The sequence below is a fragment of the Lissotriton helveticus genome, chromosome 6 (genome assembly GCF_964261635.1).
Source record: "Lissotriton helveticus chromosome 6, aLisHel1.1, whole genome shotgun sequence".
Classification (NCBI taxonomy): domain Eukaryota; kingdom Metazoa; phylum Chordata; class Amphibia; order Caudata; family Salamandridae; genus Lissotriton; species Lissotriton helveticus.
Window position 1 is genome coordinate 1,246,765,902 of NC_136067.1, and position 24,568 is coordinate 1,246,790,469.

General features: G+C 44.6%; 1 long non-coding RNA gene across 3 annotated transcripts in view; it reads right to left on the bottom strand.

The window, feature by feature from the left end:
- The window catches only part of LOC144761696 (uncharacterized), a 155,446-nt gene that overhangs the window by 53,080 nt on the left and 77,798 nt on the right, over positions 1–24,568 (bottom strand). The gene's annotated exons all lie outside the window — the stretch shown is intronic.

Genomic DNA, 24,568 nt, shown 5'->3' on the forward strand with positions numbered 1-24,568 from the left:
CCCTTTGAACTTGTAATACATGGCTCAGCCATTGAACTATGCTTGGCCAAACAAAGAATAGAAACATACAAGCAATGCCATTTGGTGCGTACGCTTTGTGAGGGTGGCCGCCGCCATCTGTCATGTTGTTTACATACATATATGGATTTTCACTTCATAAGCTCAACGGAGCCCGGGGGGTATCTCATTTCACTATTAGTATTAATCACCCAGTGTGCTCCACAAAGTAGTAGGAAGAATGTATTGACGTGCCATATACTCATTCATAAATTAATTGCTGGTACTATGATAGATGATGTCTGTTAGACGGAATCCAAGGAGGACGTCATACAACCACTTAACAGAACCAGTACTTGATTTGGCCGACTGGCGGTGAATTGAGTTATCCCCCTCGTTTTTCCCATCCCCTTATTCACAGTGGAACTATTTGGAATTTAATTCCACTCAGGCACTTCTTCACTAAGTCCCATTAAGAGTCGGCATTTTGGATTAATTTGGCACACCATTGACGGGTTGCGCACCTTATTGCTGGGGGCGTGTATTACTTCAACCTAGGTCCCCCACCACCATGTCTTGAGGAAGACCTATAGCTGAGGTGTTGGTCCACCCTTACCGCGTCAGGGTCGAAACGTCAACGATCTCCCCCCCCCATCTGGAGCCTGCACCCTTGCTGCTGACCCCCCGCCCATTGACCATTAGCACAGATGCTGTGTCACTGTCACAAGAAACTGCAGTAAAATATTTGAACTGTCTTTTGGGGCAGGCCTTAGATTTTGCTAAGAAGATTGGACCTTAGCACAATACAACTTAGCAGATTCTCTTTTAAACTTTCTTAATTCCTTTTCCCTTCTCACATGAGCACCTATCTTTGCACTTCTCCTTACTGCACCTAGCAGTAACCCCCAGCCTTTACTGTACTTATTAAAGTTCTCATTGAAACATAATGTAAATAAACTGCAATTTATGTTGCCCTATCAAATTTGTGCATAAAATTATTTTGGGTACTGTGTAATTACACATGCATTTGGCTTTTTGTTTTTTATCTCCTTTTCACTTGCAGGATTGAATCGCATATGAATATATAACATTTTCATTCAATGTTACGATTAAGCTACGTCTAGGACCACTTTTGTTTTCTTTACAGCTTGATACCCAGGTCCTTAGACTAATTCTGGGTCTAACCCCATTTTTTTCAAAGGTACTATGATGTGCACATTAACATCAGGCATTTTCTTCATTAGTAATGTCCAGTTCCATGAGCTCTCATATGGTCCAGTAGGTCCTATGTGGCCCACACAGTTACACCGACCCCCCATGAGATTAGTGAGTAAAAGAAAAGGATACATTCCGCCACAAGGGGCGCACACTGTGTGTCCTCAGCTCCTGTGACCCATTGATCGAGACTGAAATCCAAGCCATGCTATTCACCCCAGTAAATTATCAGCGGTCTGAGGTGTCATTGATGGAAAGAGGGTGATACTGCGCTCAGAGTCTGACTGTATGGTGCTGTCTTCCAACGAGTCAGTTGCAATCTGGAGATTGTCGTGTCTGAAGGAGGTTGCACCTGCCAATGCCTCTTTCTTGCTGACCAAGGCTTGCTCCTGTGTGTGGCCAGAAGTAGATGGTTTTTGCAGCCTCTTAGCATTGCGACATGAGCTGCGGCCTTGAGTTTGATTAGGACTATTGGGTAGATTGTGGGACGAAACTGGGTCCATCACTTCAATCCATTCCTCCGAATTTTCCAGACTATCGAAAAAATACGTTTTTTACTTGTGGATTATTTTTAAATGGGCATGAGATGTAGGGCGCGCAGCTTTTTCTTTACTGCTTGAAAAGAGGACCTCTGACGCTACACCATCACTGTATAGTCAGGGTACAGAGATGCCGATGTTTTTCAAAGTGGGTCTGTGACCGTTCCAGCGCTTTTTGTAGCAATACGTCCCGGTCTCTGTAATTCAGTATTTTAACTACTAAGGGTTGCGGTGGCTGTCCATCCTTTGGTGTTCCAGTAGGAAAGTAGGAATCCAGTGGGCTCTCTCCAGGCAAAAGAAGTGTGAAAGGCCCTCCGGGGCCAAATGTTCCCGAAACCAGCGTTCCATGAAGTCAGCGGCCTTGGGGCCCTTGCTGAGCTACAGAAGGCCAATGACCCGCACATTGTTCCATCGGTTTCTATCTTCCGCATCTTTGATCCTGTCCTGACTTGCTGTTGTAGCTGCTGTATGTGCCTCGCGTGTTCTTTAACTTGGAGTTCAATATCACTCGTGGTTTTCCCGTGAGTTTCTATTGTGTCAGCGAGCTTGGCGTGGTAGGCCCTAAGTAGTTTGAAGCCAGTTGTATGCAATCGGATCTGCTGTTCAATTGCCTTTCGGGAGTCTCTGACTTCCTGTGGGATCAAGTCTAGCTTATCTGGGGTGCCTCCGAGTTAGAAGGAGGAAAGAAACTAGGCGACAATAACCTGGTGGGGTTGTCTGGGTCTTTCACAGGGTGACTAGTGGCGGCGGTTATGTCCAGGTTTTTCCCTTTAACCCGCCACATTGCTCGTCGCTGCTCGACCTCTTAGTTACAAATAGGTGCAGAAGCATGGAGCAGCAGGCAATGTAGTTGCTGCGTTTTGGGTGGGGCAGACGCACTCACCGGAGTGCATCTATACCAACCAGCAGGGAAAGATACAAGCCTGGAGATATTAGTCTGGACAATGTGGACACAAGGTACCTGCGTTGGGTTGGATTATGCTGTGCAGTCCGAGGTGAGTCGATGTTCAGACAGGCTTATAGGTGGCCTCAGCAGTTCCAGATTGTCAACACTCCACTCGGGACTCTAGGCGGGCATCACAGAGATGTTTGCATGTCCCTCCATTCCTCGGCCTCTCTCACACCCCATCTGGGCATCCATGGAGGTAGGTTGGCAGAAAAAAGACAGAGGGGGTTCATCTGGTTAGCCAGTAGCAAGTGCACAGTACCCAGAGCAGCCCAAGAAAAGTGTCCAGGGAAGACATGGCTTGGCAGTTCGGGCTGGACTGTTCCCATGAGGCACAGGGTCAGACTGATTTGCATATAGCCATGTCTGAACTGGGGTGGCTGAGTGGGCTAAAGAATGGTGATGGATTAAACCCAGATCAGTTGACTGGGGGTGAGTGTTTGATTTGCTCAAATGCTCCGTCCATCATCCCCTTTTGTATCGCAAGAACAGTGTCCTGCATGTACTCCCTCCTCCCTAGTGGAGACTCAGGCTTGCAGCTCCCAGTGCAGGCCTGCAGTGCAACCACAGTGGAGGTTATGTGGTAGATGGGGAGAGAGAAGGCAGCAAAGATCACCGGGGCACACAGCCATACCTCTTGTCAGTTGCTGTTGAATGGCGGGCGTGAATCTCACCTTCATGCAGCAGTTGTCGGGCAGTAGCACAACCCGGGGCGCCACATCAATTCCACATGCCAGTGACACCACACTGCACCCGTGGCCTACACCCCATGGTCGGCCCTCGGGCCTCCTCGTCCCATGTGTGTAGCGCACTGAAGCGCAAGCAGCCCAGATACAAGATGCAGCGCGGCGTTGCAGCCACTGTCGTCAGGGTGAGGTCGCACGCAGTGCTCCACTCAGCTTACGGCAGCAGGCAATACTCACCCCCGGGGGGGCACACCCTGCAGATGCAGCAGGAGCAGCAGACCGGGCCCTGGCAAACCCCAGCACCAGCCTTACCCAAGCCCTCATGCTTCATTGGGAGCCCCTCACTCCACACACCAGGGAGCTTCCCACGCAGGTCAGTAGCTTCAGCACTGTCCCACAGTGCCCATCGGGGTCTAAGCTGTCAGGGTTGGGGACCGCCAAGTCACAGCGCACAGTCCTCCCCCTCCGCTTAGGGGACGATGACTTTCAAGGGCCAACAACAGGTGCGAAGGGCACTCACTCACAGGGGGTCAGCTATATAAATGCCCTGGTAGGCCGCAGGGCGTTTGTTGCGGGTGCAGGCACGCTTCACAGCCCCGCATCACCAGGCATCAGCATTCAGGTGGGAACGGCCACAGCTTCCGACTCAGGCCACAAGCGTGCGCTGTCACCAGTGGCACTCAGAGAGCACGCTGGGCCATCACACGCTGCTGTTCAGTAACTAGGCCTCGGGCTAATGGGTCCCATCTCGTGCGATCTTTTGAGCAGTAACGTTGTTTCAGGTGAGAGAATCGGCCAGACTCTCCAGCAGGGTGCTCAGCAGCATTGGGGCAGCAAGCGTGGGATTGATGCAGCACTTTGAGCAGTGATATATCAGTATTATTCTCCCAGGGTCCGGAGCCTCACAAATCTGCATCCGCCATCTTAGGCGGTTGGCCACGCCCTCCCTCCATCCGTCATCTAAGTTTATGTAATCTGTGGTCAATAAATACAAGGCCAGTCCCTATAACTTGTTCGAGTTGTAAGTGTTTGTTGTTTATAGGCAGCAGGATTGAGTGACTATGGCACACAGACTGGTTTGATATTCGAGAGTGATAGGATCGACTTAGTAAGATTTTGGAACATAGAATATGTTGGTTTTACCATCCATTATGTTTTGTTTCAGAGGTCCTACTTTTAGGTCTGGAGGGACTGGACATTTAAAAGTCTCACCTATACAAGTATTGATTTCATCTCTCCATTCTTTTTGGACAAGTGTATTTGGATCAAAGTACCTATTTTGTAAGTCAAGCATTATGACATGTTCCACTCTTTGACTGACATTCCGCTGACTATGCCATGAGCACGTTCTATTCAAGGAGTGGCACCATGTCATACATGGTTGACGCAAGACAACTAAATGACTGGTGGCACATCCTATTTGTCGGGTTACCTATTGATGGTCATGTTCAGTACTTTCCCATGAGTTGACTAACTAATGTCTCCTATCACACTTCAGATTAAGGGCCATTTTCTTCTTTCTTTTTAGCTGCATAGACAGATGGCCCTAGTCCTTATAAAATCTGCCAATTCATTAATGGGTCGAAATGACGACAATATACCTTTGGTTGCTCTGTGATTTATTTAGCTGGAATACCCTGTGAAACTGATGATAGGATTATTGACGTCTGGAAATAATGTAACAACCTTTGGTGTAATATAGTATTTTTAAGTGTTTTTGAGTACATTTTGTACACTTATTGGAACACTGCATCACCTGCACTATTACCACTTTGTTTATTTCATCTGTTCGTTGACAGGATGCTTGATGTCTTGAAATAATATAACTTCCTTGGGTGTAATATAGTGATTTTAAGTGTTCTTGTGTATATTTTTATCTGCATCACCTGCACTATTACCACTTTCTTTAATGCATGTGTGCAATTGATTTGAGAAATATATTTATGCACAGTAGTAAAAAAAGAGTCTTACGGTACTTTTGTGTTTAGTCATATGATTTCTGACAGAAAGTATTGTGGATTGATCCTATTCCTTTAGATTTATCTTGCATGGTAATGAGATAAATGAGTCCCACATGCCATAGCTTATGTATAGAATGCTTGAGATGGACTTCCCTTTATTGGATGGCTCAAAATGTAGGATATGGAGCAAGACTCCAGGTAGCGACAAAGCTAGAAACCTTTTTGATAACCTTACTGATTGGTGGGTGGGTGGTGTGTCTAAGGAAACCTACCCAATTAAGTTAGAACACCATAGTGCAGACTTGCATTCCCCCCTCAAATCAGGGGGTGAAGCCTCCTACAACAGGATTTATGAGCACAAATGTAATGCTAGTAACTGTGTACTCATAGATAGAAGTCTCCCCATCACGAAGGAGATCTCACAATAAGAATGTTGATGCAAAATTATTAAAGTTTATTATTCGTTGAAATTATTATAAAAACAATACTATAAAATATAGTATAAATGGTAATTGGTTTTATATTTTTTAACCTAGAATTAATCAAATAAAATGTTACAGCTCTATAACTAATCTAATTAAATAGGTATTAAATATTTATAAACTTAAATATATTGATTTAATTTATTAATAACAATTTTAAATGTGCTTTTTAAAACACATTCTCATCCAATTAACATTTATTATGCAGTATATTTTGTTTCGAATTGTTTGTTTTAATAATTGATATGTTTTAATTAAAATATTTTTACATATATTCTTTAAATATTTAAAAACTCATATATAGTATTTAAATAATGTCAACATATTAGTTCGTCCAAGGTGTTATTTTATTTCCCTGTCTTCATGGTTACCTACCTAACTGTGTCCTAGTTCCTGTGACTGAACATATGTGGTGCTTGGCTTACTCCAAGTGTGGACCTGAGTATATTTCTTCTTGTTTTGACACCTTTAGTGCAGTAATAACTTTAGAAGTGTAGTTTGTGAATAGACATGGTCATACTCATTTGTGAGTGTGTGTTTTGTATTATGTCTTTCTCTAAACTCCTACTGATACTCCTTAAGGGTGGCGGCCGCAACAGGTAACAGCGGTGAGTTGGGGTGAGCTGGGGGGGGGGGGTGTCCACCAGACAACGGGGTAGGTTAAAGTAAATATCAAAATAAATAAAAACGACTTACCTTGTGCTCGCTGCATTGCCGACTCGGCAATGCTGCGAGCACAATGTAAGTGTTTTTATTTATTTTGATATTTAATTTGACCCACCCCATCTTCTATCTACTCCCCCCAACCCTGCCCCGCCTCACGATCCCACTGCTCTTAGCTGTGTCGGCCGCCACTGCTCCCTAACCCCTTCCCATTTAGAAGTAGGTATTCAGTATTTTCAAGCCACTCACTCATGTACCTCCCACATTTCCTACTAAAATGTGCATGTTCGTGTGCAGAGATTTCTTCCACCGTGGTGGAGATCTCCACAAAGCAAAGATAGGATTGGCGAGGTCTCCAGCTATAGGTTTGCAGATGACATTTTAGAGTACAGGTGTTGTTCTATCTTACATACTGCAAAATGCACTTTGTGATTAGGGCATGTTTCTAAGCCCTGCTGTCAGCGTCATAGGAACAAACGATAAAGATTTTTGAGTCAATGTATGCGCTGAAGATGGAGAAAAATAAATGTAAGTCAGCGAAGTGAGAGTAGGAGAATAAAGATACAGCCTTCGGTAGTAACTGCCTGTTGAAATCAGTGCAGCAAAAGTAAAAAGGGGCACGGCACATGTACTAAAAGTGTTTGCATGTGACATTCACTATTTTAATGCCATTCTGAAAATTATGTGTAGAATCAGAGGGAGCCTGCTTTGCAGCTTGTGGCCAGGTTATTTGACCGGATGTTAGCATTTGGGTCCAAATGATTTCAAAATGCTTTGCCAGAAGAGATTAATACCTGTTAATTAATTAACTACTTATTATTTATATTGGACGTTTGTGTTTTATCCACCACTAGGGAAAGGAAAAAGTGCAATGTAAGCAAGTGCCTCATATCAGAAAGCGATGATGAAGGAATTAATTTAGGCTGAATTCCAACTCTTTAGCAAAAATACTGTTAAATGTGAGTGGCAGCCTAGTAGCTAGCAACACTTACTTGTACCTCATGGACCTACCTTACGGTGAATGTGCATAGATTATGCTAATTGAATAACAAAAAACAGACAATACTATAGACAGATGAACTGATGATAAACAGCAATTCTTATCATTTTTTTTTAACATCGTTTTTATTACAGATCCAAATTTTTACATATATGATACTTTCATAAGCACGTTACTTTTCCATAAACCATAACAATTAGTAGCTCGGGCGATCCGTCCACACAGCCAATAGGCCCACAACCCGGAGGTCGGGCGGCGTCAAGCAATTCTTCGCCTCTCACATCAGCCCCTGAGCATTTTAAAATCTTGTGCTATTATTTCTGCAGTCTGCTTTTACATTTTACTCACCTTCCCCCCCAAACCTCGCACCTTCCCTAACTACCCAACTCCCTCCACCCTCCCCTTCTTCACCCAATGCCTACATCTACGCCTGGAATCGCAGTTTGTGTTCGTGTATGACCACAGTCAGGAGGAACCTGTCATTTACAAAGCGTGTGTGCCTGGTGTGCCAGTGGGTTCTTCACTTTCTGAGTCAGCGTGTTCCTCTTCTTCCTCCCCAGCGCCATCCCGAAGCGCTTGTACCAGCGCTTCCCATGCTGTCGCCCTTTCCAGCGCCCTTTCATCAGCAGTGCGTCGGGCTAGTTGGTATCTAATTGTGCGTTCGCACGCCGCCCATTTAAGACACTCAGTATACCACCGCTTATAAGTGGGCCCCTTTTTTGATTTCCAATTCCTAGTGATTTCTCTTTTAGCCAGTATCAACCCCATATCTATAAACTTACTAGTTATCTTATTCTTAGGTGTGTGTGGGAACCAGTGTAACACTCCTACCGCCTTAGTGTATTGCAGCTCCCTATCCGTAGCGTTGTTCAATTCTTCTCCAATCTCCCGCCAGTAGTCTCGTAAATGCGGACAATCCCATAGCATGTGTCCCAAATCCGCCTCCGCTAAACTGCATCCGGGGCAAGCTGCATTATCCACTCCAAAGTATTTCACAATTTTCCCCGGTGTGAGGTAGGCCCTATGAATAATATAGAAATGTATCAATTGAAATCTTGCATTTCTCGTGCTCTTCCTGGCTCGCTGCAGCAGCTGCGCCCAAGTAGTGTCAGGAATCTCCATCTGGAGCTCCTGTTCCCACGTGGCCTTCAGCCTCAGCAGTGGCTTTAATGTTTCTCGCAGCATTCGAGAGTATCGACAGGTCACAGCTTTATATGTGCCAGCTGCCATCATCGTACATTGGCAGGCCATGGATGCGGCGGGCTCCTGCAAGCCCTCTCCCCAATGCGCCTGCATGGCTCTGATCACAGCAGTATGCATCAAATAGTCTCCTCTCGGCAGATCGAAACGATCTTGCAAGGTCTGGAATGGGAGCAGTACCCCGTCCTCATACAGGTCACCTAACATTTGTAGTCCTGCATCCTCCCATCCCTGCAGTCGTGACCAGTCACCTCCGTGGGGGAGTGCTGTCACCATACCCAGCGGTATCTCAGGTGCGTACATACGTCGTATTCCTGCCCTCCTCCGCGCACGATTCCAACAAAGCCGAAATGTCTGCTCCTCAGTGGTGAGATCTCTGAGGCGGAGCTTCTGCTGTAGTGTGATGTAAGCAAGCACATGCCTGGGGGTGCCCCCATCCCTGTCTATTTCCGGACCTCGATACACCCCCGCCACCTTTTGTGTAAAGGCCTGCAACTGAGCCGCTAAGTAGTAAAACTCAAAGTCCGGCACTGCCATACCTCCCTCATCCTTGGGTCTAAGCAACGTGTCTAATGCTATTCTGCTTCTGCTTGTGTCCCATAGGAAGGATATCAGCAAAGCCCTCAACTGCCGAAAAAGCGAGCCCGGAACCCACACCGGCAACGTGCGAAAATAGTAAAGGAGACGCGGTAACAGCAATTCTTATCATGCCCTTCATTAGACTTTGTAAGCAGACGGCAGGATCTCGGAGAGTCAATGTGGTAACAGATTGCAAAATCAAATGAGAGTAACATAATGGCTCCCTAAATTTAGGTTTGCAGGAATCAGTGTTGCCCCAAAATCACATACTACACTATGAATCAACTTAAAACTGGAAGAAAAGTGCTAGAGTAATGGGATTCATTAAAATATAGCAATTTTATATTTTTAAACTTAACCCTGTCGTACAAAGTCAGAGATGGTGCATTATCAGTGCAACTATGGAGTGTTTATTTATTGAATTTAAAAAAACATTCATGCTTGTGTGCTGTTTACAGGACAAAACACAGTGCAACCTTTCTGAAACAGTATAAATACAAAGATGTGTTGGCTAATCTAACAGGCATTATTATTTATTAGAGGAAATATGTGTACACAGGGCTTCCATTTTTCAGAGAAAGAAAATACCATAATGAAGCAACATTTTGGGCTATAACCAGTACCAGTGGAATTATGTAGCAATAGAGGCCCAAATTATGCTGCGGAGTTGCTTAGTTAAGCTTGAAAAAATGTGACTTTCAATTTACAAGCTAATTCGCAATCTGTACATTACAACTTTAATGGTTCACTTACACCTGACAGTTTCAAATCAAATGAATCGAAAACAATCAATTGTATAACTTCTTAGAGACCATTATTTGAATGTCGATTTTTTATGTGTGTTTGTGGTACTTTTTATTCCCGTCATATAGATAGATTTAAATATTCTTAAATATTCTTGAGCCGTTGAACCCACAAGTGTGTGACCTCTCCCAAATATATTTGAATTGTGTGCTATTCTTCGTCCATCCTTTAGTTTTATAAATGCTTTTTCCATTTCGTATAGTTATAAAAAGTTAGACCACAGTGTAGCAATACATATACGTGCAACAATAATGGCAATAAAACAAACACGTTGCAGTTCCCCGGACCTCAAACTCTTTTTCTGTAATTTGAGTCTGTTGACCCCTTCCCTTGTACATCAGCTTCAACCATATTGCATTCAGGACATTTTGAAGAATTCTGGTGCTTGCATTTCTGTAATTTTAACAGGGCATAGCATAGTCTATGAATTAATTCATAGTGGCGAAGCCGTAGGTTAGCAGCTCAAATACTTCATAACCGTTCTGAAATAAGTTCCGTAACATCTTACGTGTAATTTCCGACTCAACATCTCTGCCCAAATCAGCTGCTAATGATTATAAACCATTTGTCTCACCTTTCCCTAAATATTGCATGCACATTTCTGCTGTTTATGCTTTTGTTTCTTCATTATGAAATATTTCCAACAGTAGGTTAATTCAGCTGTATAATATCGGATACTATTTTAATCAAGTATGCTCGTAATTTGCAAATACGTATTAAACCGTGCCTTTGGTAGTTAGACCTCCTCCTGAATATATTTTAACATTCCTTGACTATGTGATGCCTCAGTTGTATTCACCCCATTGCTAACACGAATTTGACAATATGAGGATTCTCCCAATAGTTCAGAAGGGTGTATATTGAATAACCGCAGCTATCTTGAACAGCTGTTTCCAGCTTTGCCAAATCTTTTACGGCCTATCTAGCTATCTTAAATATCAATCAATCGGGGATTGGTAAAGCGCGCTACTCACCAGTGAGGGTCTCAAGCCGGTGGGGAGGATAAGCGGGGCTGCTTCGGTCAGTCGAAAAGCCAGGTCTTGAGAGCCCGTCTGAAGTTGTTCAGGGTTGGAGAGCGTCTTAGTACTACTGGGAGAGTGTTCCATGCTGTGGCTGCGGTGTAGGAGAAAGCTGTCCCTCCAGCTCTGCTTCTGTGGATGCGGGGGACCTCTGCCAGGGCAAGGTCGGCTGAGCGGAGGTTCCTCTTGGGTGCGTGGAAACTCATTCGGTTGTTCAGGTATTTGGGTCCCATGTTGTTGAGGGATTTGTAGGTGTGTGTGAGTAGCTGGTAGGTGACCCTCTTATTGACGGGGAGCCAGTGGAGTTCTCGCAGGTGCGGAGTCATATGTTCATGGGTGAGCCTGGCGGCCGCGTTTTGGCTGGTTTGGAGCTTGCGTAGTAAGGATTTGTTGATTCCGGCATAGAGGGGATGCCGTAGTCGAGCCTGCTGGTGATGAGTGCGTGGGTGACGGTCCTTCTGCAGTCTGGGGGATCCACTTGAAGGCTTTTGGTAGGATCCGGAGGCAGTTGAAACTGGCGGAGGAGATAGCGTTGATTTGGCGGTTCATGGAGAGGGAGGAGTCGAGCATAATGCAGAGATTCCAAGCTTGGTCTGTCGGGGTGGGTGGGGCCCTGAGGGCGGGAGGCCACCAGGAGTTGCTCCAGGTGGAGGGGGAGGGCCCGAGGATGAGAACCTCGGTCTTTTCGGAGTTGAGTTTGAGGCAGCTGTCCTTCATCCAGGTGGCCAAGTTTCTCATTCCTTCCTGGAAGTTGAGTCTAGTGTCTTCTGGGTTCTTGGTGAGGGAGAGGATGAACTGGGTGTCGTCGGCATAGGATATGAAGCTGAGCCCGTGCTGCCTGACGATGGCGGCGATGGGGGCCATGTAGATGTTGAATAGAGTTTGGCTCAGAGAAGATCCCTGGGGAACTCCTCAGATTATGTCGGTGGGTTCAGAGAGGAAAGGGGGGAGCAGGACCCTCTGTGTTCTGCCGGAGAGGTAGGATCGAATCCAGTTGAGGGCGTCCCCCTGAATTCCCGCTTTGTGGAGCCTGGTGGTTAGTGTGCAGCGTGAGACGGTGTCGAAGGCTGCTGAGAGGTCCAGGAGGATGATGGCTGTGGTATGGCCCTGGTCGAGCAGCATGCGGATGTCGTCGGTGGCGGCGAGCAGGGCTGTCTCGGTGCTGTGGTTGCTGCGGAAACCGGTTTGGTAGGGGTCCAGGATGCAGTTATATTTGATGAAGGTGGTCAGTTGGACATTCACGAGCCTTTCTGTGACTTTGGCAGCAAAGGAGGAGGAGGGAGATGGGTTGGTAGTTCTTGAGATCAGTTGGGTCAGCCGATGGTTTTTTGATGAGGGGCTTTACTTCCGTGCATTTCCAGTCCATGAGGCAGGTGCCGGAGGCCAGGGAGGAGTTGATGGTGCGGGCTAGCTTGGGCCGTTCGTCGTGGAGGCATTGTGGAAGATGTGCGGGGGCAGGGCTCTGTAGGGGCTCCTGAGTGAGCTTTCTTCATGATGGTGGTGATAAGTTAGATGGATGCGGGGTTCCAGGTGGTGATGGTTGGCGAGTCGGTGGTGGTGGGTGGAGGGGTGAAGGCAATAGTTGGCTCGCTGAAGTTGTCGTAAAGGGTCATGATCTTCTGGTGGATGTAGGCGCTGAACTTGTTGCAGAGATCTTGGGATGGTGTGATGTCAGTGGCTTTGCATGAGGGTTTGTTGAGCTGCTTGATGACGTTGTAAAGTTCCCTTGTGTTGGATGAGTTGGTGTTGATTTTTTCCCTGATGAAGGGTCTTTTGGTGTCCCTTATCAGCTGGTGGTAGTTCTTAATGTTGATCTTGTGGTCGGTGTGGGCTTCAGTGGCCTTCTGGTTCCTCCACCTTTCTTCGAGGCATCTGCAGGCGCGTCTGGTCTCTAGGAGTTCGGTGGTGAATAAAGGCAGGCTTAGGATGGCATTTAGTGGATGTCTGCCGGAGAGGTGCTAGTTTGTTGGCACTGTTGGCGATCTACCGGTGGAGTTCCTGGTCGTGGTGGAGGGTGGTGGTAAGAAGTTCTTCGGTGATCTTACTCCAGTTCCATCGAGGCGGGCGCGGGACTGGTTTGGGTGTGGTGCTGGATGTGAAAGTGAAGTGGATGCAGTGGTGGTCTGTCTAGGAGGGCTGGGTGGTGTGGGTGAACCGGATGTTTGACCCTTCCGCGAAGATGGGGTCCAGAGTGTGTCCTGCAATGTGGGTGGGTTTGCTTACCAGTTGATTTAGTTCCAGGTTGACGAGATTCTCGAGGAGTGCATTGGAGTCGGGGTCCTGGCAGTTCTCGAGGTGGAAATTTAGATCTCTGAGCAGGATGTAGTCCCTGGAGGTGATGCGTGGGGTGCGGCGAGTTCTGTGATTATGTTAGTGGGCTAGGCGCAAGGTCCTGGTGGTCTGTAGATGAGCGTGTCCCGTAGCGTTGTCCTGGGATTGGTATGGATCTGGAAGTGGAGGTGTTCTATGTTGGGAAGAGTGCTGCTTGGGTTGGAGGTGGAGAGTTGGAGGGAGGTTTTGTGTGCGATGGCGAGGCCTCCCCCGGGCGGTTTGGGTGGCCTTTTCTCTGGAGCTTGTAGCCATCCGGTATAGCCGAGGCGATGTCTGGTCCGGAGGTGGCGTTAGTCCAGGTCTCAGTGAAAAAGGCGACGTGTGGAGCGAGTGTGGCAAGCATGTCCCATATCTCTATGGCGTGCCGGTGAAGGGAAATATAACCTTCCTTTTGTAGTTTGGATCAAAATTTTTAAAAAAGAACCCTTTGAAGTTGACCCTAAGTTTGCTGCAGGCTTCAAAGTCAAAGGAACTCTATGTGCCCGCTGGTTTTCCATGTCCCAGTTCCAATTAGATAGTTCGGGCAGGGTATCACGGAACAGTTGGATCACATATGTGCAGGCATCGTCTCCTTCAACTGCCTCTGGAATGCCTAGAAGACGCACGTTGTTCCTACGTAGGCGATTTTCGCAGTCTTCCAGCTTCCACCTGACGTCAGCCAGCTCTGCCTCATGAGACTCAACTCGCTCTTGGGTCACTGCAGCTTCGGCTTCATTGGAGACAATACGAAATTCCATCTCAGTCATTTGCCCATTAAAGATACCAACAGTTCAAGTTAATTTCGGTACTACCCCCTGAACCTTACGAATAGCTGCCTGTGCCTTACGACCATCATGGTAGGTTTCCTCACGATGTGAAGCAATGGCCTGAAGCACAGTATCCATGACGGACTCTAACGTGGCTACAGGCTGATCTGAGTGTTCTGACTGAGAGGGGTGAGACAGGTGAGCAGTCAGAGAGGCTTGAAGCTAGCAGAGGGTTCAGAACATTCGCTGTGGTCGCTGTAGTCGGAGGATTAACAAACTGGGTCGATGGGGAATAATCCCATGTTAATTCCGCTGCCCCATGATGACCCCTTTTCCTCCTTAGGACCGTTTTCTGGCTATCCCTGGGGGCATTGCATTTCACTACATCCTCACTCTTACTACCTGTGATGATATCAGTCTCAGCCCCAGTCTCATCTGACCACTCGATTTCATCTGAAAATGAAAAGAAATCGCTTGGATCTTTGTCCGCCTCTCCTACGGCCCCGACCGCCTCCACTCCACCCAAGTCATGCAAAATACTATTATTCTCTGCATTCTCTGTGTTCTCAGCATGATTTATTTGGGGGATTATAATATCATCCCGGCCCTGCAGGGTCAGGTCCGTCCCATTTTCATTTACAGAAGGCTGATTATTTATTTGGTTGCACGGGGTACCGGCTGAGCCGTTAGCTGCGTCTATAGGTGCTGAGACAGAAGCCTCTAAATTAATCTGTTTAGCTGTAATTAAAGGACTCATACCTTCATGCCCCTTTCTTCCAAAGCTGCAGCCGTGTGGTCCTCAGTCCCCCCCAGGGTAGTATTATCGACTGTTGTACCATTCTCTCCCTCCTCCTTTTCCAAAGCGGGGGGTGTTTCCGTGTCTGGGGCAGTTTCGGTGCTTCCATCGTCGCTCGCAAGCTGCTCCGCGTCAGTTACCGCAGGTGGAGTCTGGATCTTCTCTCCCCCACATCCAGCCGGACGCCTCTTCTCACCACTACCCGGAAGAGGTTTCACAGGAGTCGGAGCTCTGCGGAGCAGTTCAACCACAGAGGGGCCGACTTTCCCTCTCACGGCAAAGCTCCTCCTTGCTTAGGAGTTTTGGGCATCCTGAGAGTTAGGGCAGCCTCCGAATCAGGCACAGCGGGGCTCCTCGTCTCGCTACCGGCATTTACATTGCTCCGTTTTGCAGCAAGCTCCCGGTCCCGCTGAGCCTGCCGAGCCTGTTTCGCCGCTCTGGTCTTAGCGGCGGCGGCTAGTATTGCTGAGTTCTTTGGGGCCATATCGCCGCGCTCTTCCCTCGTCAATGCCAGGTAGGCTTTCTCCGTTATCGTTTCCTCAGCTCTTTTAACACAGCCGCTCTGCTCCGTAGATTGCGCAGCTAAGTTGCTTAGCCTCAATCTTCTGAGAAGCCGTAACACGGCAATCCCAACCAGCGATGCGAAGATTGATAGCTGGTCTCTTATCACCTCCTCCTTCATGGCGGTAGGTCCGAGCACCATTAGGCCAGCACCATCACTGTCGCTGCAAAATAACATTTCACTTGTCAGCTCTCCAAACGATAGTTTCTTCGGGGTAAAGCAGCACCACAGTGTTCCATTATTCAGGTCTATGCATGTAGTTTACCCGCATCTCAGGTAATACAAACACCGGTCAGGACGCACAACACGGCGGTCTCTCAAGCCGCCGCCATCTTGCCCCCTTTGACTTTGAAGCCTGCAGCAAACTCAGGAGGGTACCCCCATGCCATATTGGTATATTTTGGAAATTTCCTTCTTAGGCAGGCAATCTTTAAGAAGGCTTGACCAGAAGCGCGGCGCACTAGAGGCTCAATCTTCTTCTTTGTCCGTCCGGACTTCTGTCATGTAACGGTAGAGAGGAGATGGCTCCTCCGCCAAATGATCAAACCATTCCAAGAGAAGAGGGCCAAGGCATACCTTAACAACCCAGCTCGGCTTGAAATAATTTTTGGAGGCCAAACCAAATTTTTCTCCTCAGAAATTAAAGCAAAATAGAATCTTGATAGTTTGAGCTAGATGGGAAGGAGACATTATTACCCGCATTTACTTGCTCTTTTGCTCTTTTCTTCTTTTTTTGGATTAGATTGTGACAAAGGGTAGCGGCTGTTGAGGGGGAGGGAAAGAATTAAGAATGTGATATAAAATACAGATATTGGGTATATGCACCCTTATATGCATTTTTTCATTTTGAAAATGAGTAAGGTGTTTTTTTCTTCTCTTTTGTACCCGTAAGACAAAAAAAATTGTTTCTTGATGCAAGTGAACACCGGTTGGGAAGCACTGTACCATCACTATAGACTCTTATGGAGTCTAACAGCCCTTTTTTGGGTCCGAGGGGGGTGGGCTGGCGCATTGGGGGGGAATGAATGGGGGGTGGGGGGAAGGGGCGGTAAAAAACAAGAAAAAGAGCAAGTTCAGTTGTACAAGGTATGTAGTAAGAAATGCAACAAGAAGTGCATATGAGAAATGCATTAACTGTAGAATCCAGAGTTCGAGATCAGATGCTGAGAGTAAATAAAGCGGCAAAAGAAGTTGGTTCAACGTTCCTGATAGTTTGTTGTTTAAAATATTGCAATGGGGAAGTTAAGATTGTGTTCTTGGAACGTTGCATGGCTTAATGACAGGGGTAAAAGGGCGCGCTTCTACGAAATAATTCGGCAGAACTCATATGATGTGCTCTGCCTTCAGGAGACCCATCTCCCGGTGGATGAGAAGGATCTCTTAAGAATACCTGGTTATAATGTACTTGCATTAACAACACAAACCTCTAAAATACGTGGAGTGGCTATTCGAGCGAAAACTTTTTTGGGGCAAGCTAAGCGCAGGCTAGTCGATCAGCTAGGTAGATGGGCCATAGTTGAACTAGAGATGGGCATCACCATTTGCTCATTATACGGTCGAACCAGGATGACCCTCAGATATTTCAAGATCTAGAATTGGAGTTGGCTTCCTGGGCTAGGACATTAATTGTCTGCGGAGACTTTAATATATCTTTGGGCTCGATGGGGGGTAGTTAAACACTGCAGACATACATGGGGCGCAAGCCTAGAGTTTTTGGGGCAGTTAAACAACTTATGGATAGCTATGATTTAATGGATATATGGGATCTTAAACATCAAAATGACCCAGGATATACATATTTTTCTTATCCCCATAATAAATACGTCTGGATTGACTGCGTAATGACATCAAAAGAATGCTCTAAATCTACGGAGATAATTAAATCTCCAAAAATAATATCGGATCATAACTCGCTTGTTCTCACATTTAATCTTTCTAATCTAAATAGGCCCCATTCCCAGTGGTCATTTGACAGAAAACCACTGGCCAACAGAGAATATATAGAGCATATAACTCTTTGGGTGCAGGAATTTTTTGACTATAATCAATATAGTGCTCCTAGAATGATAGTGTGGGATTGTTTTAAAGCAGCACTGAGGGGGGAGACTATTGCTTTTGTAGCCAAGCGCAGGAAAATTCAGGATAGACTTAACCATCAACATATGAGTGAGCTAGCAAAATTGGAGGAACAACATGCCACTCAGATACTACAAGGGGAAGACCAGGGAAGTAGTCTGCGTAAAATACTAGTACTTAAAACCAAGATAAATAGCAGGCTCGCTCAAAGGGCAGCTGAAATCTTTCAGACAAATCAATCTAAACTCTATGAAAACGGGGAGAGGGTAGGTAAACAGCTAGCACTTCGGACTCGTCAGAAATACTCATACAATGTGATAGACTCTATCGACTTTGAAGGCCAGAAACATACGACACCTGTATATATTACAGAATCATTCCGACGATACTATCAAAAATTATATAAAAATGAAGATCAAGCTGAATCCAGTGATATTAAAGAATTTTTAACTGAATGGCTAACTGAGATAGGGTCGGCCCGGACTATTGATGAAGTTACTAGGGAAGATTTAGAACGAGAAATGTCGATCACTGAGCTGCAAATGGCATTATCATAGCTGGCTAACGGGAAAGCTGCCGGCCCAAATAAAATTCCATTAGACCTCTACAAAATCCTTGAAAAACAAATATTGCCGTACCTATTAGATCTATTTTTGGGGGTACAATGGAGCGGCATTCCACCAGAGTCATGGCAGCAAACAAATATAGCCATTTTTCCTAAAAAAGGTAAACCCCCGGAACTCCCGTCTTCATATCGCCCAATTTCGCTGATAAACTCCGATTCCAAACTCTACGCCAAGATTCTTGCCAACCGGCTCAGCAGGATCATTGAACATCTGGTCCCCCCGTGGCAACACGGCTTTATCCCGGGAAAGTGCGTAATGAACAGGGGTTCTGCCCATATTACCCTCCCATACCTGGGCAAGGAACATCAAATGGATGAGAAAATAGAACAAAGAGGTATTAAGGGATAAATTAAGCAAACGCTATTTCACAACAGGAAACAATTTATTAACCTTTTTTTTATACTCTTTTTTAACAATAAATGATTAAAGTTTTTACAAAGGACAAAATATTGGGTCAAAAAACCGGGGGGGAAAAGAACCAGACTATATACAGTAATCAAAAAAGAGGTAATTACAATATATACAAATATACAACTATGTACCCTGGACAAAAAAAAAAAAAGGGGGGGGGTTGAAGCAAACACTATTAGTTATCTGTCGACGCAGTCGCGGTCGCGTTTCCGCCAGTTGTTTCTTCTGGCTTCATCAGGACAAGGGTACTGAAAAATATATACACATATAATATAATTCCTAAAGACACACTATGCCGCAAGGAACAACTCACCCATATACACCGTAGCAATGACCAACCACAAGTGGAAAAAGTGAAAAAATAGAATCAAATCCACATCTTATTTACAAGAAAAAGAAAAAGAAAACAAGCTCCAAACGTGCCAAGTATTTACACAAGTGGTAACGAGTACACAGGTTGTAGAAACCCAATCACCAAGGACACATTCTTCTATCCACCATGTGTCTACTGAAAAATGCCAGGTGGCATGCATTGTGAAAATAAAAATAATAATAAAAAAATTATAAAAAAATAATCAAAAGAACCACTCAAAATGGGCAATGGCAACTGCCACAAGGTTCCAAATACCTGCACAAGGGTGATATACGTGACCCCCCCGACAGGGAGTGCCGAGGCACCACCCTGAGGGGTATAAACAACTTCTTCACACAGGGAAATGGGTTCACGCTATCCTACAAGGGTGTGTAGAGGGAGAAAGAGCCAGAGGACCGGTTCTGTTAACTTATCAGTTACTCAAAACTCTCAATTGTGACGATGAGTCATAACTCAAACACGAAAGTGGCCTACCTTCAAAATTATCCAATTTCAAGGGGGGGTGTAGATTATTTCGTTTGTGTGTAAGACACCACAATTAGTAACACGCCCTCAAATAAGGAGTCACCAGGGATGCCTGCAGTCAAAGTGAAAATAAACACAAAACAAAGCACAATCGCAGTTACTACCCGCGTGTGCTCAAGCGTGGCTCAGGTCTTTACAGCGTCACTACATATGGGATGACAATTATACACGCCTACCTCTGGTGCTCTGATTCCCCCGAGTCACACGCGGTAAAGGGCACTACGGACAACACCTGCAGGGCCATCTCTCTCTTTGACATCATGGGTGTGACGGGGGGTCGGATGTCGATGATCCTACTTGACGCCGAGAAGGCTTTTGATTGAGTCTCTTGGAGGTTTCTATGGGGGATCCTGGAATTAAACAACGTTGGACCAGGACTTTCCAAGGCTATCAAGGCACTATATGTTCACCCTTGGGGTAGACTTACTGTAAGGGGTGTGGAATCGGAGTTTATCAACATTCAAAGGGGCACAAGACAGGGCTGCCCGTGTTCCCCAATTTTATTTGCCCTATACATCAACCCACTGATTCTAAAATTACTTGCATCTAATATAATCGAACCTGTTACGGTTGGTATTTATCAAACTAAAATATTAGCATATGCCGATGATGTGGCGGTATTAACACCAAACCCTGCTGAGGCGATCTCGGAGATCGAGCAAATTACTCAGACTTATGGTTTCTACTCAGGGTATTCCCTGAATAAGGATAAAACAATGGTTTTATGTACCGATAACATCACGTATGAAAATCCTTATAAGGTGGATAACGCCACTTACCTTGGTGTTTGTATAACCCCCAAGGTGGAGAATATTAATCAACTTAACTATGAACCCCTTATTAAAACCATTAAAAAAGATCTTATAAGGGTAAATAATCTCCATCTATCAATTATAGGTAGGGGAACCTTTATAAAAATGAACATCTTTCCAAAGATATTATACTTATTTCGTGCGATCCCACTGATGGCTGATGATAACATCATTAAAACTATTGGTTCTTGTATTTCCAAATTTCTTTGGAATTACGGGAAAGTTAGAAGGGCTCTTTCATACTTACCTTTACCATATCATACAGGAGGATTAACGGTTCCTAATATGATGCTATATCTGTGGGCGGCTCTTCTCCAGCAAATGGCACCGCTATTTAACTCTAAACCAATAATAGAAAGTATGCAAGATCAGGGTATACCATCAATTTACAAATTGGCACTTGGCAATAAAGCCAGAGGGTTGCTGCTAAGACAATTGGAGCCGTCCTATTTTAAACAAGTTAAATTTAAGATTATTTATGGTGCATGGAATATATGGAAACACTCCTCAAAACACCTAGCAATTCCAAAATACACCAAATATACTCCCCTTTGGCAGAGCTCGATCTGGCCGCTCCAACTTAATGACAGACTTGCCAGAAAGTAGGAGAGTATGGGGATCATTACAGTTGGGGACTTTTTTGGTCAGGAACCTAATACCGGATTTCAAAATTTACAACTAAAATTCTCGGTTCCTACTAATGACTTTCTTAAATATATACAAGTCTACACTGTCCTTAATCAACTTGTCCCTAAAATTATGATGGATAATGTTCCCTTCTTTGATAGGCACCATTTATGAGATATTGATTCAGAATCAATGAGATGATTTGGAGCACATTGAGAGAGATTGGGCAACTAAATTAGGCAATCCTAATGTCGACATTGATTTATCATTGTCTTTATCTTCTAAACTATTTTTAGCGTCTACTACACGGCAGCAAAGTTATATACATGGGGCAAAGGAGCAACCAATGCCTGTCCACGATGCGGGTTGGGACCTGCGGACTTAATACATTTGTTGGCAGAATGCCCTAAATTAGATCTATGTAAAAAAATGATTTCTGATTATTGGGAAGAGGTCTTTGGGCCTAATATAAAAGTATCATCAACACTTTTTCTATAAGGCCATGATAATACCCTGGGGCATAGTAAGGAAGAAGAACCATCTTTATTTTTGGGAACGGCGGTGTTTCGGATTATATTAGCAGCCCGATGGAAAGAAGCTGACCCTCCAACTTTTCAAATGTGGCTAACTCGCTTTTTAGGAATCTACAACCAAGCGATAGCCATTTATGAAGCTAGGGGTAAAAAATCTAGAATACGTGGAGCCCAAATATGGTCTCCAATTACTGCCTGGCTTCAGGATATAAGGAATGTTTAAATGTCAGCTGCATAAAAAAAAAAAATTAAGTTGACCCTAAACATATGTGATACAAAGAGGGTTCTTCCTACCTTTCTTCCTACCGTGTCTTATCTATGCGTAAAACTGACTTTCTGTTCCCCATGAAAGTCCTGTAGTACAGATGAAAATCTGGTACTGCAACACCTTGACATAAAGGAATTCTTAAGTATTGTAATGTTCTTAAACTGTTTTATATGCCCAAATGAAACTATTAATTGCTCATTCTAATTTCCTAAACCAAATGCTCTGGGCATACAAAGGTGTGGATTGAAAAAGATATAAAGTTGTAATCAATATTTTATTTCTTATCAGATTACAATACCCAATAAGGCTAATTGGAAAAAAATGCCATTATGTTTATCTGCTTAATACAATCATTACGTTTTTCATAGCTCTTAGTTTTGACTGTGTTAATGTCGCTACAAATGCATACACATTCATTTCAAAACTTTATTCGATACATAAAATGGATCATAAAAGTGGTGAACATACAAACCATCATACCTCATAAGAGAACATTTTAAGTACACAGTTTACCAAAATTTGTAAGAGGCATAAAAAAGGGCCATTTAAAAAATATAAGTACATAATTTTGGCCAGAGAACATTATATACATATTAATACTGACCATAGCTCTTCCTAATCTTTAACGAGACTCTGATAAAATTTAACATGGCGCAACAGGTTTCAGCAGAGGATAATGATGACAGGTAATCATACCCTTCCTTATAAGTGCAAAATTGCCTCCCCTTCAGAATTGGTTTGATAAACCGGATTCTTGGTTCTTGATATAAGGGGCAAAAGAGGACCAGATGGATGGTGCTTTGTCTAACCCTGTTATTACATGGACAAGGGGGCAGCCTCTCACACCAACCCCCTTGTTTCGGGAAAGCAAGCAAAAAATGCATAATATCCAGTCTAAATCTGGTTAGTAAGAATCGCCATTGAACATTAAGAGTAAATGTTAAATAAAACTGAGTTTGGGGTTTACAAACATAAACATTAACATCGTCCAAAGATGGTGGAATCAATGATTTCCAGTACATTGTCTTTATGACCCCCTTTTGGTTTCCCTCTATTTTTTCTGGATTGTCATACAAAGAGCCCAAACCAATCGTTTTAAACATGTTACAAACATAGGACATCCAAGGGATCTGTTTCGAATTTTCTAAAGCCATGCAATCAATGATAATATCTTTAGTTAGTTGCAAGTCTTCAGATCGCCATATTTTGCCCCATTACAATAAAGGGGACAAACGAATAGTATCAGAAACACTGACCAATCCCATTTCTTTATGGCAGAAGATGTTAGAGCTACCTTTGGGGACTGATAAAACCCGTTTTATGAAATTATTTTCCACCACTTGTATCACAGTTGGTGTTTCAGTCCCCCACACCCCTGCCCCATAAGTGGCCACCGATAGACATTTGGATATATAGAGGGTTTTGAGGTGCTTTACATGTTTTTGGCCCAATTTACTATAAAAACGAAAGATGCCTTCTATTGCCCGGGTCGCACTCTGGGCTCGAACCTCCATAAGTGGAGTCCAGCTTAATTTGCTATTAAAAAAATTCCCAAGATAGTTAAATTTCTCCACCTTTCCAATTGTGCGATTATTTACCACAAACTTCCTAATGCTTGACCTTTTAGGACCACAACACATTATAAAAGATTTATCAAAATTTACCTTTAAGTCGAGGTCCAGCATGAAAGTATTGAAGGCATCTAAACATACTTGCATGCTATTCCCTGTTAATGTCATTAAGACAGTATCGTCTGCATAGGAAAGCATGGGAATACTTTTGCCATTAATTTTTGGAAAGTCGCAACCATGGTCTAATAAGTGCTTTTCTAACCCGTTAGTGTATACCAAAAAAAGAAAAGGCGCCAAAATGCATCCTTGACGCACACCCTCGGTTGATGGAATCGATTCTGTCATTTCGCCTCCAGGGCCAAATCTAACTGATACAGTTGTTGCTGCATGCAGCCTTCGAAGCAATGTGACCAGTGGTTCCTCGAAGCCCATGTCGTCCATCATCTGCCACAACTTATGTCTGCAAACAGTGTCGAATGCACTTGACAGGTCCATGAAGGCAAGATGTATTGCGGACTTTATTGCCCTCATGTACTTGCCTATAATTAGTGCCAAGTTCAGGCACTGCTCGACAGTCCCCTTTCCTCGCCTAAATCCATACTGGGAATCAACTATGAGACCTGTCGAGTCTGCCCAGCTTTCTAATCTAGCTAGGATAACCCTGCCCAGGATTTTGCATGAGGCATCTATTAGGGATATGGGACGATAGCAACATGGGTTGCACCTGTCACCCTTCTTGAAAATCGGCACTACAATTGCCTCCTTCCAGGAATCAGGGATACGCCCAACCACAACAGCCTTGAATACATTCAATAATAGGGGTGCCCACAATTTAACATTGTGTTTAAAAAGGTCCAAGGGTACAATATCTGGGCCTGGAGCTTTTAGTGATAAACCCTTCTCTATAGCTTCCTCAATCTCTATCAGTGTAAATGAAGAGCTGAGGGTCAAAGCCGAGGGAGATGACGCCAGTTCCCCTGTACTATCTGAGGTTGATGTTATTGAAATAGAATTTGGATTAAAAATCTTAGTAAAATGTAGGACCCATTGTTCAGCGGTGACCTGCATAACTATAGTTTCTTTATTGTCATTCTTAAAAAGGGGGCGATTTAGGACCTCCCAAAAGAGTCTACTGTCTTTTAGATCTGCAGCCTTTTCAAGGTCTTCCCAAGCATTGTTTTTTAGGTCCTGCTTTCTTTTTACAATAGCCTCCCTGTAGG